The following is a 15,248-nucleotide window of genomic DNA, read 5'->3' on the forward strand; positions in this document are numbered from 1 at the left end:
GAGATTTCTGTATTGGCTTATTGACATGAATCACTGACTGTGAGGGGGACAAACTGACAACAGAAAAGAAATATAACGAATTATAGACTTTCATGGAATGTTCACATTTATTCAGTTTTGTAAAATTGTATATGCCACAGAAACATACACACACATATCAACATTCTTCTGTTATGTCTTGGATCTTTACAAAATATCGTCCTTGGTCAAAAAGAAAAAATTCTAAAAATGATATATTTGATGAGTCACATTTCCTTATTGAAATTTAATGAACTAAAATCAACACTATGAAAAAGCCAAAACCAAAAAAAACAAAACCAAAAACTCTCTAACACCATCAAAAAAAATCTTATACACTTTAGGAAAACAAAGTAACAAAACATTTTTCTAAATAGCCCTTGGATTAAAGAGGAATTTAGAATAATGAAAAGCAAAATATTTTATAATACAAAAACAAAAAATACTTTGCACTGAATACAACTAAAGCTGTGCTGAAAGAAAATACATAGCCTTAAATATTTATCTTTTAAAAAGACAACATAAGTAATCTAAGCATTCTAATTAATAATAAACCAATAAAAAAATTAAATTAAGAAGTACAAGATAATTGATAAAGATAGGAACTGGCCCCATGGCCTACTGCTTAAGTTTGGTGCACTCCACTTCGGCAACCTGGGTTCAGTTCTTGGGTGCAGACCTACACCACTCATGGCGGCCATGCTGTGGTGGCAGTCCACATACAAAGTAGTGGAAGATGGGCACAGATGTTATCTCAGCGAGAATCTTCCTCAAGCGAAAAGAGGAAGATTGGCAACAGATGTTAGCTCAGGGAGAATCTCCCTCAGCAAAGAAAAAGAAAAGAAAGAAAGAATTGATAAAGGTAAAACTAAAGTAAGTGTATAGAAAGGAAAAATAAGTCAAACTTGGTACTTTGAACATATTAATCAGAAAATGATAAGCCCAATTAAAAAAGTAAGACAAAATGAAAATATAAAGTCAGGATACGAAAGGAGCAAAAACCATAGTACAGAAGATTTTAAAATAATTATGAGACTATAAGATATTTCTATAACAATAAGCTTAAAATTCAGAGAAATTATGAATTTTAAATAAAATGTGAGCAAATCAAAAGATATTGAACTAATTACAGGTCTGGTAGGGCATGTTCCAGTAATGGAAGGATAGTTTTATGTTGGAAAATGAGAAAATTTTAGAAATGCAACAGTATAATTTATTATAACATCAAATTAACATACAGAATACATGAATTTATGTATAGAAGTTGGAAACCGGTTGATAAAATGTCTGAACACATTTTTGTTCATCTGCACACATTTTGGAAATTGAAAATCTAAGTAGAATATGAATCAAGAGAAACTGCCTAAACAAGATAAAGGCTTTTTCTAAAATTAGCATTAACTTCATTATTATAGCTAAATCTTAAAATATTTACCATTATAATGGAGAGCACCAAGACACGAAGATCACCCATCAACACTTTTATTCAACATTGTTTTTTAGGTCATTGCTAATGCAATCACGACATATACACACAAAATATATGCTGTTAATAATAGAAAAGAAGGGATCAAATTGCTATCTGCAGATGATTCAGTTGCATGCCTGGAAAACTAATAATCAGAACAAATAAACAAGTAAAGTTCCTAGATTCAGGGAAAAATATTAAAAAATCCATACCATCATGAACCTATAAAAATTGAAAGGAAAATATAAATCTCTTTTATAATAATGAAAAAAGTTGTAAAACATAAACAAACTTCACGCAAATGACCCAGAATCACCAAGTATACTTTATATTATTAAAGAATAGAAAATTACGTGAATAATTGTAGATACTTGATTGGTATGACGACAGACTCTGTTTTTAAATGGCGTGATTTAAAATCAGTTCCAAATTGTTATGGTGATGTATGCCTCCATTTTTGGAGCTTAAGAAAGGCATGGGAGGATACAGTAGACTGTTCACATTGGTTACTTAAAGGTGGTGGGATTGGAAGAGACAGAGGAATGCTGCTTATGCTGTACGCATCTCTGTCTTGAGTTGTTTTGATAAGCTTTTCGTTTTTGTCAATATATAGTAGGAATTTTTTTTGTTAAGTATGTGTGGGCTTTGGGTGCAGAGAGACTCTATAGTTGTCCATGTTTATTCTTTATTTACTGGCTTCATTTCTTCAGGAAAGTCACTCTCCTTATCGAAGCCTTAATTTCTGCGCCTTTAAAGTAGGGATAATAATAGTTATTACCTCCATATGGTTGATGTGAGGATTAAATAAGCTGTATGAAAATCTAAGAGCATAGTTTAGCAGAGTGAACACTCTTAGTAAGTGGAAGCCATTTTATCTTGGATAAAAGCAGCCTTATTCTGATGGTGCTTCTTGTCCAACCTGCTGTGTTAGTTTAACAGTTTCCCCCAGGCAGCTATGGTGTAGGGGAAAGGATGTTGGGTCTTAAATGCATGGAGCACTGAATTTAATAAGTTTGAGTATAGCATTGGCCCAATACTGTATAAATCATAATGTTGTAAGAAATAGTTGATGACCAAGCTGTTAATTTTCATAAATTTTTATTATAGGCAGCCTGACAAATTTACATCTGTGACCACTTATAAAATAATTGTTAAACCAATCAAACTGTCAGAGTTGAAATGTTGCTATTTCTTGATTACATGGGTGTTTTGTTAATTTATCTAAAATGCATTATATTCCTGGCATATGACTAGAAATTTATTTAGAAAAAAAGATACAATCTTTTAGTACTTCCCGGTTGTCCAAAATGATTTGATGAAATATGCACTTGGCATCATGATTCTCATCTTTGATATGCATGAAGATTGAGAGTATTCAATCTTCAGAACATGGACATTGGCATATCATTTGACTTCATAATATTAATAGTGTGCTTTCCTTCACTTCCAAAATGTCTCATTCTTGAAGCACTCTAAAAACTTAGGGAGATAACCAGATATTTCCTGCTGAGGAATAATGTCAAAAGTCTTAGTGATTAAAAACCTCTTCATAGCAATTTCTTTTACAGTTCTTCAAAACGTTATTGAAACCTCTTTTTGTTTCTTCTTAGTAAATTTAAATACACTTTGATTACGTCATCTGCAATATATATTTAGCCTTAATTTCCCATTTGAAAGCACCTCAACATTTGAAAGGAACTGTTTCCTTTTTTAATTCAGGCTCCCAAAGGCAAGGGAAACTCATGGATATCCAGTGCTCTGTGGTAGCTACCACCTGTGAGGGTCTTTGCCCAGAGCCTTCTGTTTTTCATTCCCCAGGCATTTTCCGGTGTCTCTTGTTACAATGACACTCTCATTCAGAAGCGCCCTACTGTAAGTATATTTGTTTTTGATTCTTACTGTTTTGTTGGTTTTGACAGTTGTCTGAAAACAAATATTCTCGAAAGGACTCTTGATTTTGTCCAAAATATTACAGTTTTGCAGTTTACTTGACCGCTGTCCTATGAAGAAATTTGTCATAATTATAGTTTATCCCATTTTCCTTATTTTATTCTAAATTTGGAAGTCTAAGCTCAACTGGCAATGTCTGCTTTTGGATATTTTGTGTTATGTTCAAAATTGCTACTCTAAAGACTTAGAATGCACACATTGACATGCTACTTGGAAAATAATATGACATTGCATGAATTTTAGTCATGAGATTAAAAAGAGGATGTGATAAACTGTGCAAATAGATATTTTTTCAATGAAGAAATGTTTTTGAAATGCCAAGACTAGGTGCTATCATTACATTAGGAAGAACAGAAAGAACCTACATATCCACCCTTGTACACCTTATGTTCTAATGCAGATACTAATATTGATCGGTTAAAATCACACACAAAATATAGGGGAGAGACAGGTTCCCTATAATCCAAAGGATAATTACGACTTAAATAACTGAGGAGAGGAGGAAAGTGTGTTCCAGGTAAAGGGAATAGAATAAATACGGGGCATTGAGGATCGAAGGGAATGCTGAAGGAACTGGCCCTGAGAGACAGAGGAGAAGCAAGGAGAGAGGTGAGAGAAGTAAGCAGGGGCCAGAGGATCTTACAGAAAATTAAAACTGTGACTCAAGGAGAACCAGTATCTGGGACCAAGTACTCAATGACTGTTGGATTACTTTTCATTTTCCATAGCTATTCATAATCAGTTACTCATTATCTGAGGTTTCCATGTGTCACATACACACACACACACAGACACACACACCTCTCGCTATATTTAAAAAATTTAAAACAAACTTTTAAAATTATACTGATGATTGGGACCAGCCCTGTGGCCGAGTGGTTAAGTTCGCACGCTCTGCTTTGGTTGCCCAGGGTTCTGCTGGTTCGAATCCTGGGCATGTACATGGCATTGCTCATCAGGCCATGCTGAGGCAGCATCCCACATGCCACAACTAGAAGGACCGACAGCTAAAAATACATAACTATGTACTGGAGGGCTTTGGGGAGAAAAAGGAAAAAAATAATAAAAATTTTATAAAAAAGTAATAAAAAATAAAATTATACTGATGATGAAGAAAGACATAATTTCTTCATGAGGTACAAATTTACATGTCCTTTAATTCATTCTTTTTTCTCCCTTAGAAACTTAACATGAATTTTAGCTAACCAATCCAAGATGAACCAAAACCTTTTTTTTTTTTTGCTGAGGAAGATTAGCCGTGAGCTAAGATCTGTGCCAGTTTTCCTCTATTTTTATATGTGGGTTGCTGCCACAGCATGGCTCATCAGTGGTGTATGTCAACACCCTGGATCTGAACCTGAGAACCTGGGCTGCCAAAGTAGAGCGTGCCACACTCAACCAGTAGGCCATGGGGCCAGGCTAAACCTTATTTTTTATATTAAAATTTAACTCTCTCTATGATATCAACAGTATGATTATACTTCAGATATCATAGTAGAATATTAATTTTTCTCATTTTAAAATAAATGACTAAATTTTAAATATTGCCTATAATTAATTTTCTTAGTTCACAAAGAAATACTGGGCATCTAACCAACTTGTATGTGAATAAGCTCTCCTGTTACTGAACACAAGAATTTGAAGCATATTAGCAGCAGGACTTATCATGCTTCAAGGCTTCAGAATGCTTTCCATCTATCATGTAATGGCTCCTTAGCTCTTTCCAAAAATAGCTCCTCCCTGTTGTTCTTCTCTTTATTATTAGATGTAGCCTATATGTGGGATGTTTCAGTTCTAAAACTGAAGACAATTACTATTTTGATAATTGGGTACACTCCTGTGTGAGGGTGTATACCATTTAATCTCACAGCATCAGTTTATTGATTTTGTTCAGGGTCAAAATTAGAATCAATAATTTCAATACAACATGATGCTGTGCCTGGTGCAAAGTTTAAATATTCATTCACTGAGTTGAGTCTTACAATGTCAAGGGGAAAGCATAGTTAATAGGATCATAAGTACCTACAGTGATACTAGAGCAGATTTAACAAGTAGACTCATGATATTTATGTCTTAATAATATTATTTTTTTTATAATGTGTGGGCAATGAGAAATAACTTTCTATTTTGAATTTTATCATAGTAAAAACAAATATTAAAAAACAAATATCACCATTCAATTATTTTATGTGTTCTACTTATTCTGGCATGCCTACTTGGTGTTACACTTAGAAAGAAGCCCAAATATCCATTTAAATAAAAAATTCAAGATAAATAGAAATTTAGCCAGAGACAAGAGTGCCAAAATTGAACCTATATAACTATATTATTTTCTGTAGTTTTAGTATGCTTTATTTCAAAATTGTATATAATAAAAGTATCAAGATAAATTAAGAAAAAAGCTAAAAAATTGCAAAGAAGTGCCAAATATTATACAAACTTTAGTTCTCTAATACAGTTAGGATTTATAGATATTGATAAATAGATGGCTAGACCTTCTTGTGTAGATAGATATAGATATAGGTATGTGTGTGTTTGCATGTAATTAAATATATTTCTTTTTAATATTTTTCAGCCATTTGGTATTTCCTAAACTTTGCCCTGGTAATAAAAAGAGAAGACTGAGAAGACTATAGTAACTTTTACAACAGAAAATGTTAGTTCAAGTTGACAATTTTTAATCTTGCTTTAACACTAGACACTAATATTCATCACACTGTGCATGCAATTCAAAGTGAAAATGAGAATCGTTTCTTTTCAGAGCTATAGAGTGTTCAAAGCTCGAGTTGTATAAAGTAGCTTAGGCTTTTGAGAATAGGGAGAGTATTAGGGAGAGTTTTTAAAGAAACATTTATATTCATTTCAATTTTTAATTTAATTTTTATTAGATTTTAATGCATTACATTTTGTGAATATGTAGCCTTCAACTTTTTCCTTTTTCTCTCATATGCAGTTACTTATTAAAAGAGATTTACCATTTCAGCCAATAATTTTACATGTCAAAATCACACACTCTCCTTATACACAAACTTCTTTGTATATACTAGATTCACATTTTTCTCTGTAATAATAAGAACTTGAAATTAAAAACGGTATTACTTGTACAGTTATAAAACCCATATACTTCATGCTTTTAGAATTTGTGGAGATTCAGTTAGAGTAACTAATAAATATTACCTTTACTTAATCAACAGAAATTACAGATGCACCGTTTAAACACAGTGAGTGGTTATTAAAGCTTTGTAAAAGAATAAGCGGCCATAAGCCCTTGCAAAATAGCTGTTTACAAAAATTTAAGTGCCATTTATAAGTTAAGGTCATCTAATCATTGAGGTTGTTCCTAAGGGGTCCATTAACCTTCTTATAAAATTAAAGTTTTGTAAGCTACTTTGAGTAACTGCATATAGTCATAATGAATACAATTGAATTTCTTTAAAATATTCACACTTTGCAGCTATTCCAAACATCCTCACCTAGATTAGTGAGTTTTTTTCTGTATTTTTTAAGTAAACTACAATCAAATTAGTCAGTGTTTCAGTTTTCTATACTAAGACTAATATGGCAGCTTATTGATGAGAGGCTATCTTTCATGACTGTGTTATATAATTGTAGATGGTACCTGGGCATATGACAGACATGTGTTGATTAAATGTGTGGTTCTTTTAAAATTCAATACACAGTCTTGATCAAAATTCTTGGAAAACTATTAATGAAAGTTTATTCCTTATCCTTGTAAGGAACCTGACTCAAACCAGCAAGCTACATCTTATTTAATAGTGAGACATTAGGTGAACTCCCATTAAAGTCAGGAAAAAAAGACTACAGTTATTTTGTCACCTGACCATTGTGATAAAGTAGATCTTAGTAAAAAAAGAGTACTCTCCTTCCAAATTGTTACTTTTAGTTAAAATATGTTGTTTTCTTCTTACTCTATGAATAGTTATTGGAGACAGTATTTTGTGGGACAAAAAAATTAATTTTAGAGTTTGGGTCCAGCACTGTGTCAACACAAATAATCCATAACCAACCTATAAATCAAAATTCAGGTGAGTTTATTATGATCCAGAGTGAGGATTATAACCCAGGAAGGCCTAACGACTTTCTGGAGAGGCATGGGTTTCAGTACAGTCTTATATCTTTTTAGAACAAAGAACATACATTAAACACACCCAGGATACATTTTCATCAAAATTTCAAAGAGGTATTCAGTTGGAAATTAGCAGATCAACATGATTCTGATGTCAGGAAAGGACTAATCCAAGCATTCTTTTTTTTTTTTTTTTTTTAATATATTAGCAATTTTTTTTTTTTAAAGATTTTTTATTTTTTCCTTTTTCTCCCCAAAGCCCCCCGGTACATAGTTGTGCATTCTTCGTTGTGGGTTCCTCTAGTTGTGGCATGTGGGACGCTGCCTCAGCCTGGTCTGACGAGCAGTGCCATGTCCGCGCCCAGGATTCGAACCGACGAAACACTGGGCCGCCTGCAGTGGAGCGCGCGAACTTAACCACTCGGCCACTGGGCCAGCCCCAATCCAAGCATTCTTATCTTAAGAGAGTGCATTCTTTACTTTCAAGGTTAAGCAGATGTACAATGTATGTGTGATAGGCCATAAGTGAGGCTTTTTAATTTAAGCAGAATCAGTTTTGAACTTGAATAGTTACTTGAATTTTCAATATGTGAAAATTTCTTGTCAGCTGCTTGGCCAGTTAACCTTGTTCAAGACAATTCACGTGTTACCTTCAGAATCTTAGTCTGTAAACAGGTTACAACATCAACAAGAACAACAATCTGTCATGCAGTTGTTACAATAACACCCTGAGGATAACATATCAAAACACTTTATAAGTGGCAAGGCAATAATAGATTTGGTATGCTTATTAACATAAATACTGAAAACCGTAAGCGTAATATTTAATTTATTTTTTGTTAATTATGAAACTTTCTATTTTCTCTCATGAACTGTATGTCCTGCCTGTCTATATTATATAGTATTCTCTTCAAACATGCTGCGTTTTCTGCCCACTCTGCCTTGACATTTTTGTTAGCTTTTCCCCTGTGCCTGGATTGCTCTTTTTCTATTATCTGTGTTCATTAAAATAGTCTTCAGCCTTCAAGATCCACAAGAATACCAATTGTTCCATGAACTACTCCACTCCCACCTTCTTTTTCTAGTTGGTGAAATCTCTTCCTCTTTTGCCAGTCATGGAGCTTGTCCCTTTCTCCTCATCAGTTGTTCCTTTTGGCCTCTGAATCCCTGCCTCTCTAGAGTAGTCTGTGAATCAGCAGTGTGGACATCAGCAGGGAGCTTGTTAGAAAGGTAGAATTGCAGGCTACGCCCCAGACCAAGATCCCTGGATGATTCCTATGCATATTACAGTTTGAGAAGTACTGCCCTAATTAATTATAAACTCCTTGGAGGTGGGGACATGGTGAAGGGAGAACTTTCCTGTCTTGCCTTGGTACCCTCCCGAAGGCCCCTTAGCACGTAACAGGTGTTCAGTAAAGGGATGTCGAGTTGAATTGAATCTTATTTTTAGTATTTTGAAGTCAGGAAAATCCAATTTAGGAAAACTCAAATGTTAAGGAAGGATATTCTAAAGTCAGAGCAAGAAGAAAGCTATTCATTATTTATGCTACTCACATCAACTAATCAATATTTCTTGGTCATCAACTACTACTGTACTTTTTCATGCATAAAATATTAGTATAGATCCTTGATCTTATAAAAAAAAGATCTTCAGTCTAACCTTCACCTTCAAAGAATTTATTTAGATAACTGAATCAAAATGTTGTTACTTTGTCATCCTTGTAAATATTTAATATATGCTATTAGAAGTCATGACAGAACTTTAGGGCATTGTTCATCCAAAAATGACTGGCAAATATGAAGATGTGATTTCATTAAATTATTTAAACAGATCTATTCATCATTTGTCTTGATTTTCTATAAAATGGTCAATAAAATCATAAGCAAAATTTCTCATTTATACAAGTAAAATGATTTTATAATGTAAGATATTTTTTTCCAATGTATAATTTTGTCAGTTTGATATTTTCCCCTTGCATACTTTATTTACAAGATTTTTTCTGTCTAGAATTTCATCAAAAATTTAAAAGGTTTATGAGTACCATTAAGTTACATTTGCCTGTCTGTACTCGCTAATTGCTGTGGATTAAATTAAACATGTCTTTAAGTGTAGGTGGTTTCTTTTCATTGCCTGGGAAGTTGCAAGTCCGCTTTTCTCATCATCAGCTGATATGTGCTTCAGGAACAGAAACTAACTTTAACATTAGTCCAAGCAAAATGTAATTAGGACAGCTAATCTGCTGAAAAATACCCCCAGTAAAAATCCCTTTTTTATGTAATGCCATTTTAATGGAAATGGTATTTTTATGAAATGCAAGTGACAAAGACGTGAATGATGGCTGTGAGCCTTTTATTTAATTTTGTGTGTTCCCTAATTTGCTAATAAAGGAAGAGTAGGAGCACTCCACACCTACCATTTTGGATCTGGAATAGATTTTTAAAGTAGAATTTTTAATGTAAAGGTTGAATTTTACTTAAAATAATTTTTTAAAGTAACAAAACTAGGCCCTAATTGATCCTCTAAAAGGGTTATGTGTGTGTGTATGTGTGCGTGTGCATGTGTGTATGGTGTGACAACCATAAGTAGAAGTTCTTTCTCATCACTGTCCCTTTTCATTAATGTGGAGAATTGAAATTGACTTTGCTTGTGTGAGTTTCCTTTTCTTTTCTTTTCTTTTAAGAATATTCTGAATTTAGGATTTAGATATTAAGGGCACTTTAAAGGGATTGATAATTCTCTTAAAAATAACAGTTATTATTACATCACAATTTATGAGTTTCCTAGTTTATGCTAGGAAATATACTGTTTTAAGCTTTTCTTATTTTATTCTACAACAGTTGTGTGAGAATGATACCATTATTCTCATTTCACAGATTGTGAGACTCAAGCTCAGAGACATTAAGAGACAACTAGTAAATGGCCCAGTTCGGATTTGATTCCCTTTTAGCCTAAAGCCAATTCTAATATCTTTGACCAATAGGCTGTAGTCCTCAATAAAAATACTTGTTTCTTAATGCTGTGCTAGAAGCCACAATGACAGAGTAACATGTACATATGGTACCATTTTGCTCTTGAATTGTGTCGGAAGTGAATTTTGGGCTTTAATTTTGGTGTCACTACAATGTGCTGTAAGTTTGAGATACCTACTTTGAAATCCAAAATTGTGTAAATATTTAAAACCTTCCGTGAAATATATGAAATACAAATGTGCTTTTCACCTACAGACTTGTGGTTAGGTGAGACCAGGTAATCGTCTAACTAAATGGTCCTTAGAAAGGCAATGCTAATAAATTATCCAATTCTTTGCCAAAACTTAAGTTCTTTCTGAAATGATTCTTCTTTCTAAATTTCACACTATTTCTTCATTTTGCCAACCCAGGTTGATTTTACCTTTTAAATTTAATTTGAATAGGATAAAAGTGATAATATTCTGAATTTTGATGATATTGCAACCTATTTTGGAGATTAAATCATTCTAAGTAAGGCACTCAGCACTTTGGTTTCATGAGCTAAGTAGAGAATTAGTATATACAAAATTAGGCATGAGAATCCATGTTCTGCCACTTCCTAAGTATCTACTAGGGTGACTGTTTCCAAACAGTAGGGTGCCATGTAAAATTCATAGGAGAGACACAGAGGAGCATCACAGGATCTTTCAATTTTTCGAGGAAAACACAAAGATACTCAACATCTGTTGGACACCATGCAATCTACTAGCTCAACGAAGTTCGTCGTTTAAACATTAGTTTGTACTGCATTCCTTTCGATGATATCACATATTTACAAAGATGGATTTTAAAAGTTTGCTTGATAAAAGCAAGTACCACACGAATAGCAACATGGAACAGGAAATGAGGGTGGCAGTGTCAGCTATGACTTTAAGATTTGAGAAGTTGTGCGGTGCACAACAGGAACACAAACCCCATTAGTAAGTAATTGTAGTTATTTAAGAATGAAATCAAAAATATTAGTCTCTTCTTTAAAGTTGTGTGTATTTTTTTAAACAGCTACTAAGATTTGGATTTAAATACTTATAAAGTAGTTTGGCTCTAACTACTTAAAATAAGGGACTGTTACTTATTTCATAAATATATGTAATATATATATTAAATAAACCATAATGAAATATAATTCACATGCTATTAAATTTTCTCATTTAATATATACAATTCAGTAGTTTTAACTATATTCAAAGATTTGTGCAGTCATCACCAAAATAGATGATAGAAGTTTCTCATCACTGCCTCTCAAAGAAGAAACACTATACCCATTATCAGTCATTCTTCATTTCCTCCCAGCTTCCAGCCCTAGGCAATTACTAATCCACTTTCTGTCTCTACAGATTTGCCTATTTTGGACATTCCATCTAAAAGGAATCATACAATATGTGGTCTTTTGTGACTAGCTTCTTTCACTTAGCATAATGTTTTCTAGGTTCATTAATGTTATAAGGTGTCACTATTTCCTTATTTCTTATTACTGAATACTATCCTCTTGTTAGGTACATTTAATTTATCCATTTCTCATTTGATGGGCACTTGGGTTATTTCCACTTTCTGACTGTTATGCATAAGACTGCTGTGAACATTTGTGTACCAGTTTTTTGTGAACATGTGTTTTCATATCTCATGAGTATATAGCTAGGAGTGGAATTACTGGGCTGTAACTTCCTGTTTAATCGTTTGAGCACCTGCCAGACTGCTTTCCAAATACTGCTTCATTTTGTATCCTCACTAGCAGTGTATCAGGGTTCCAATTTCTCCACATCCTCACCAACATTTGTTATTATGTATTTCTTTGGTTACAGGCACCCTAGTGGATGTGAAGTGGAATCTCATTGTGATTTTAATTTGCATTTCCCTAATGGTTAATGATCTTTTAATGTGCTTATTGGCAATTTGTATGTATTTGAAGAAATATCTTTTCAGATCCTTTTCCCATTTGTTGAGTTGCCTTTTTATTATTGAGTTGTAAGAGTTTGGGATATTTATATATAATCTGAATACAAGTCCTTTATTAGATATGATTTGCAAATATTTTCTCCTATTCTGTGGAATATCTTTTTTTTTTAATTTTCTTGTTGATATCTGTTGAAGGACAAAAGTTTTTAATTTTAGTGAAATTCTATTTATCTAGTTTGTCTTTTGGTGTCACATTTAAGAATTCTTTGCCTAATCTATGGTCATGGAGATTTTCTCCTATATTTTCTGAGTTTTCTTTTGTTTAAAGTCTTACATTTAGGTCTATGATACCATTTGAGTTGATTTTTGTGTATGGTGTGATAAAGGGATTCAACTTTATTCTTTCGCATATGAATATCCAGTTTTGCCAACACTATTCATTGAAATAAATTTTCTTTCTCTATTGAATTCTCTTGGCAATTGACTACAACTGTGAAGATTTATTTCTATACTTCCAGTTCTATTCCATCGATTGATGTATTTATCCCGATGCCAGTACTGTGCAGCCTTGATTTACAAAGTCTGTAGCTTTGTAGTAACTTTTGAAATCAGGAAATGGAATCCGCCACCTATTTTCTTCTTTGTCAGGATTATTTTGATTATTCTAGGTCCCTTAAATATTCATATGAATTTAGGATCAGCTTGTCAATTTGAGCAAAGAAGTAAGCTTGGATTTTGATAGGGATTACCTTGAGTCTGCAAATCAATTTGAGGAGTAATGACATTTTAAAAATATTAAGAGTTTTAATTCATGAATGTGGGATGTCTTTCCATTTATTTAGATCTTCTTTAATTTCAATAATTTTTGTGGTTTTCACAGAAAAACTTTGCACTAGTTTTGTTAAATTTGTTCCTAAGTACTTTATTAGTTTTGCTACTATTGTAAATGTAATTGTTTTTTAATTCCATTTTTTGAATTGTTCACTTCTAATGTATAGAAATATTATTGATTTTTTCACATTTATGTGCTACATATTTTCTGAACTCTTTTATTACTTCTTGCAGTTTTGTTTTTGTTGTGGTAAGAACACTTAACATGAGATCTACTCTCTTAAATTTTTAAGTGTACAATACAATATTGTTAACTGTAGACACAATGTTGAGTAGTGGATCTCTACAACTTAATACTATCTTGCATAATTGAAATCACCATTCTACTCTCCAATTCTATGTGTTTGACTATTTTAGATACCTCATATAAATGGAATCATGCAATGTGTTTCCTTCAGTGTCTGGTTTATTTCACAGCCTAATGCCTTCAAGATTTGTCTATATTATTGCAGATGGCAGGATTTCAAACTCTGTTTAAGGCTGAATAATACTCCATTGTATGTATATACACAATTTCTTTATCCATTCCTTCGCTGATGAACATTTAGGTTATTTCCATATCTTGGCTATTGTGAATAATGTTGCAATGAACATGGGAATGCAAATATCTCTTTGAGATGCTAATTTTAATCCTTTTGGATAAATATCCTGAATTGGGGTTGCTGAGTCAAATGGTAATCCTGTTTTTAATTTTTCAAGGAGCAGCTGTATTGTTTTCCATAGTAGGTGTACCATTTTACATTCCCAGCAACAGTGTTCAAGAGTTCCATTTTTTCCACATCCTCACCAACCCTTGTTGTATAACATATATATATATATATATTTTTTTTTTTTAAATAATAGCCATCCTACCAGATATGAGGTGATATCTCATTGTGGTTTTGATTTGTATTTCCCTGATTAGTGAAATTGAGCAATTAATGCAGTTTCTATCAAAATCCCAATGGCATTTCTTTTTCACAGAAAAAAAGTCCTACAAGTCATATGGAATCACAAAAGACCCCAAGTAGCCAAAAGAATCTTGAGAAAGAACAAAGCTGGAGATATCACATTTTCTGATTTCAAAATATATTCAATAGCTACAGTAAATAAAGAAGTATGGTACTGACATAAAGACAGACATATAGACCAAAGGAACAGAATAGAGAGCCTCTAAATAAATCCTTGACGATATAGTCAGCTGATCTTCAACAATGGTGCCAAGAATACACAATGGGGAAGGGATAGTCTCTTTGACAAATGGTGCTGGGAAAACTGGATACACACATGCAAAAGAATGAAGTTGAATCCTTACCTTATACCATATACAAAAATCAGCTCAAAATGTATTAAATGAAAATCATTGCATCTGTATCCCTTTAAGTCTGTAATCAAAGCAGAAGCCTCAGTTTGAGAATTAAGACCCAGTAGGAAATAATGCCCCAGCACTGCCCTTGAGACCATCAGGTCCTCACATCTGGTCATTACTCACCCAAATTTTCTTGGCTTTGATCATTATTGCCTAATTTGAGTCCTTTTAGAACTGGATGCTAAAGCCCACGCAGCTTGAGTGTATGAAAGCCTGCTGTTTTTATGACATGCAGAGCTTACTGCAGTTCATTTTCTTAATTCATGTCAAACTTTCAAGTGTTTTTACTTAGTAGAAGTAGTCTATAGGGTCTTTTTTAAAACACATTTTGTCTGTAAGCTCCAAGGGTATTTTTTAAAATATTGTTTGTAAAATAAATTGTTCATCTTTTAGTTCTCATTTCACTACCGAGTAATTTTCCAACTCTAGTATTCGGAATCTTTGACGATAAAGCTAATAGAACTTTTATTTTGTTTCTTACTTGCAAAAATATAGATAAACAATACAATTGAGATTATGTTACAAAGATTAATGTGACATGATGTCTTCCAATTTCCTTCAAGCACTATAAGAATACCTAGTTG

The 15,248-nt window shown here is 32.9% G+C and overlaps 1 protein-coding gene across 6 annotated transcripts in view; it reads left to right on the forward strand.

The window, feature by feature from the left end:
- Window positions 1-15,248, forward strand: part of NAALADL2 (N-acetylated alpha-linked acidic dipeptidase like 2) — a 1,266,186-nt gene that overhangs the window by 212,207 nt on the left and 1,038,731 nt on the right. The window contains exon 3 of one of the 6 annotated variants that reach the window (XM_070582379.1): window positions 3,305-3,358. The exons of the other annotated variants lie outside the window; for them this stretch is intronic. The gene's annotated coding sequence lies outside the window, so the exon portion shown is untranslated. The remainder of the gene's footprint in view (window positions 1-3,304; window positions 3,359-15,248) is intronic. 6 annotated transcript variants of the gene reach the window in all.

The sequence above is a fragment of the Equus przewalskii genome, chromosome 18, assembly GCF_037783145.1.
Source record: "Equus przewalskii isolate Varuska chromosome 18, EquPr2, whole genome shotgun sequence".
In the NCBI taxonomy this organism is placed as follows: Eukaryota; Metazoa; Chordata; class Mammalia; order Perissodactyla; family Equidae; genus Equus; species Equus przewalskii.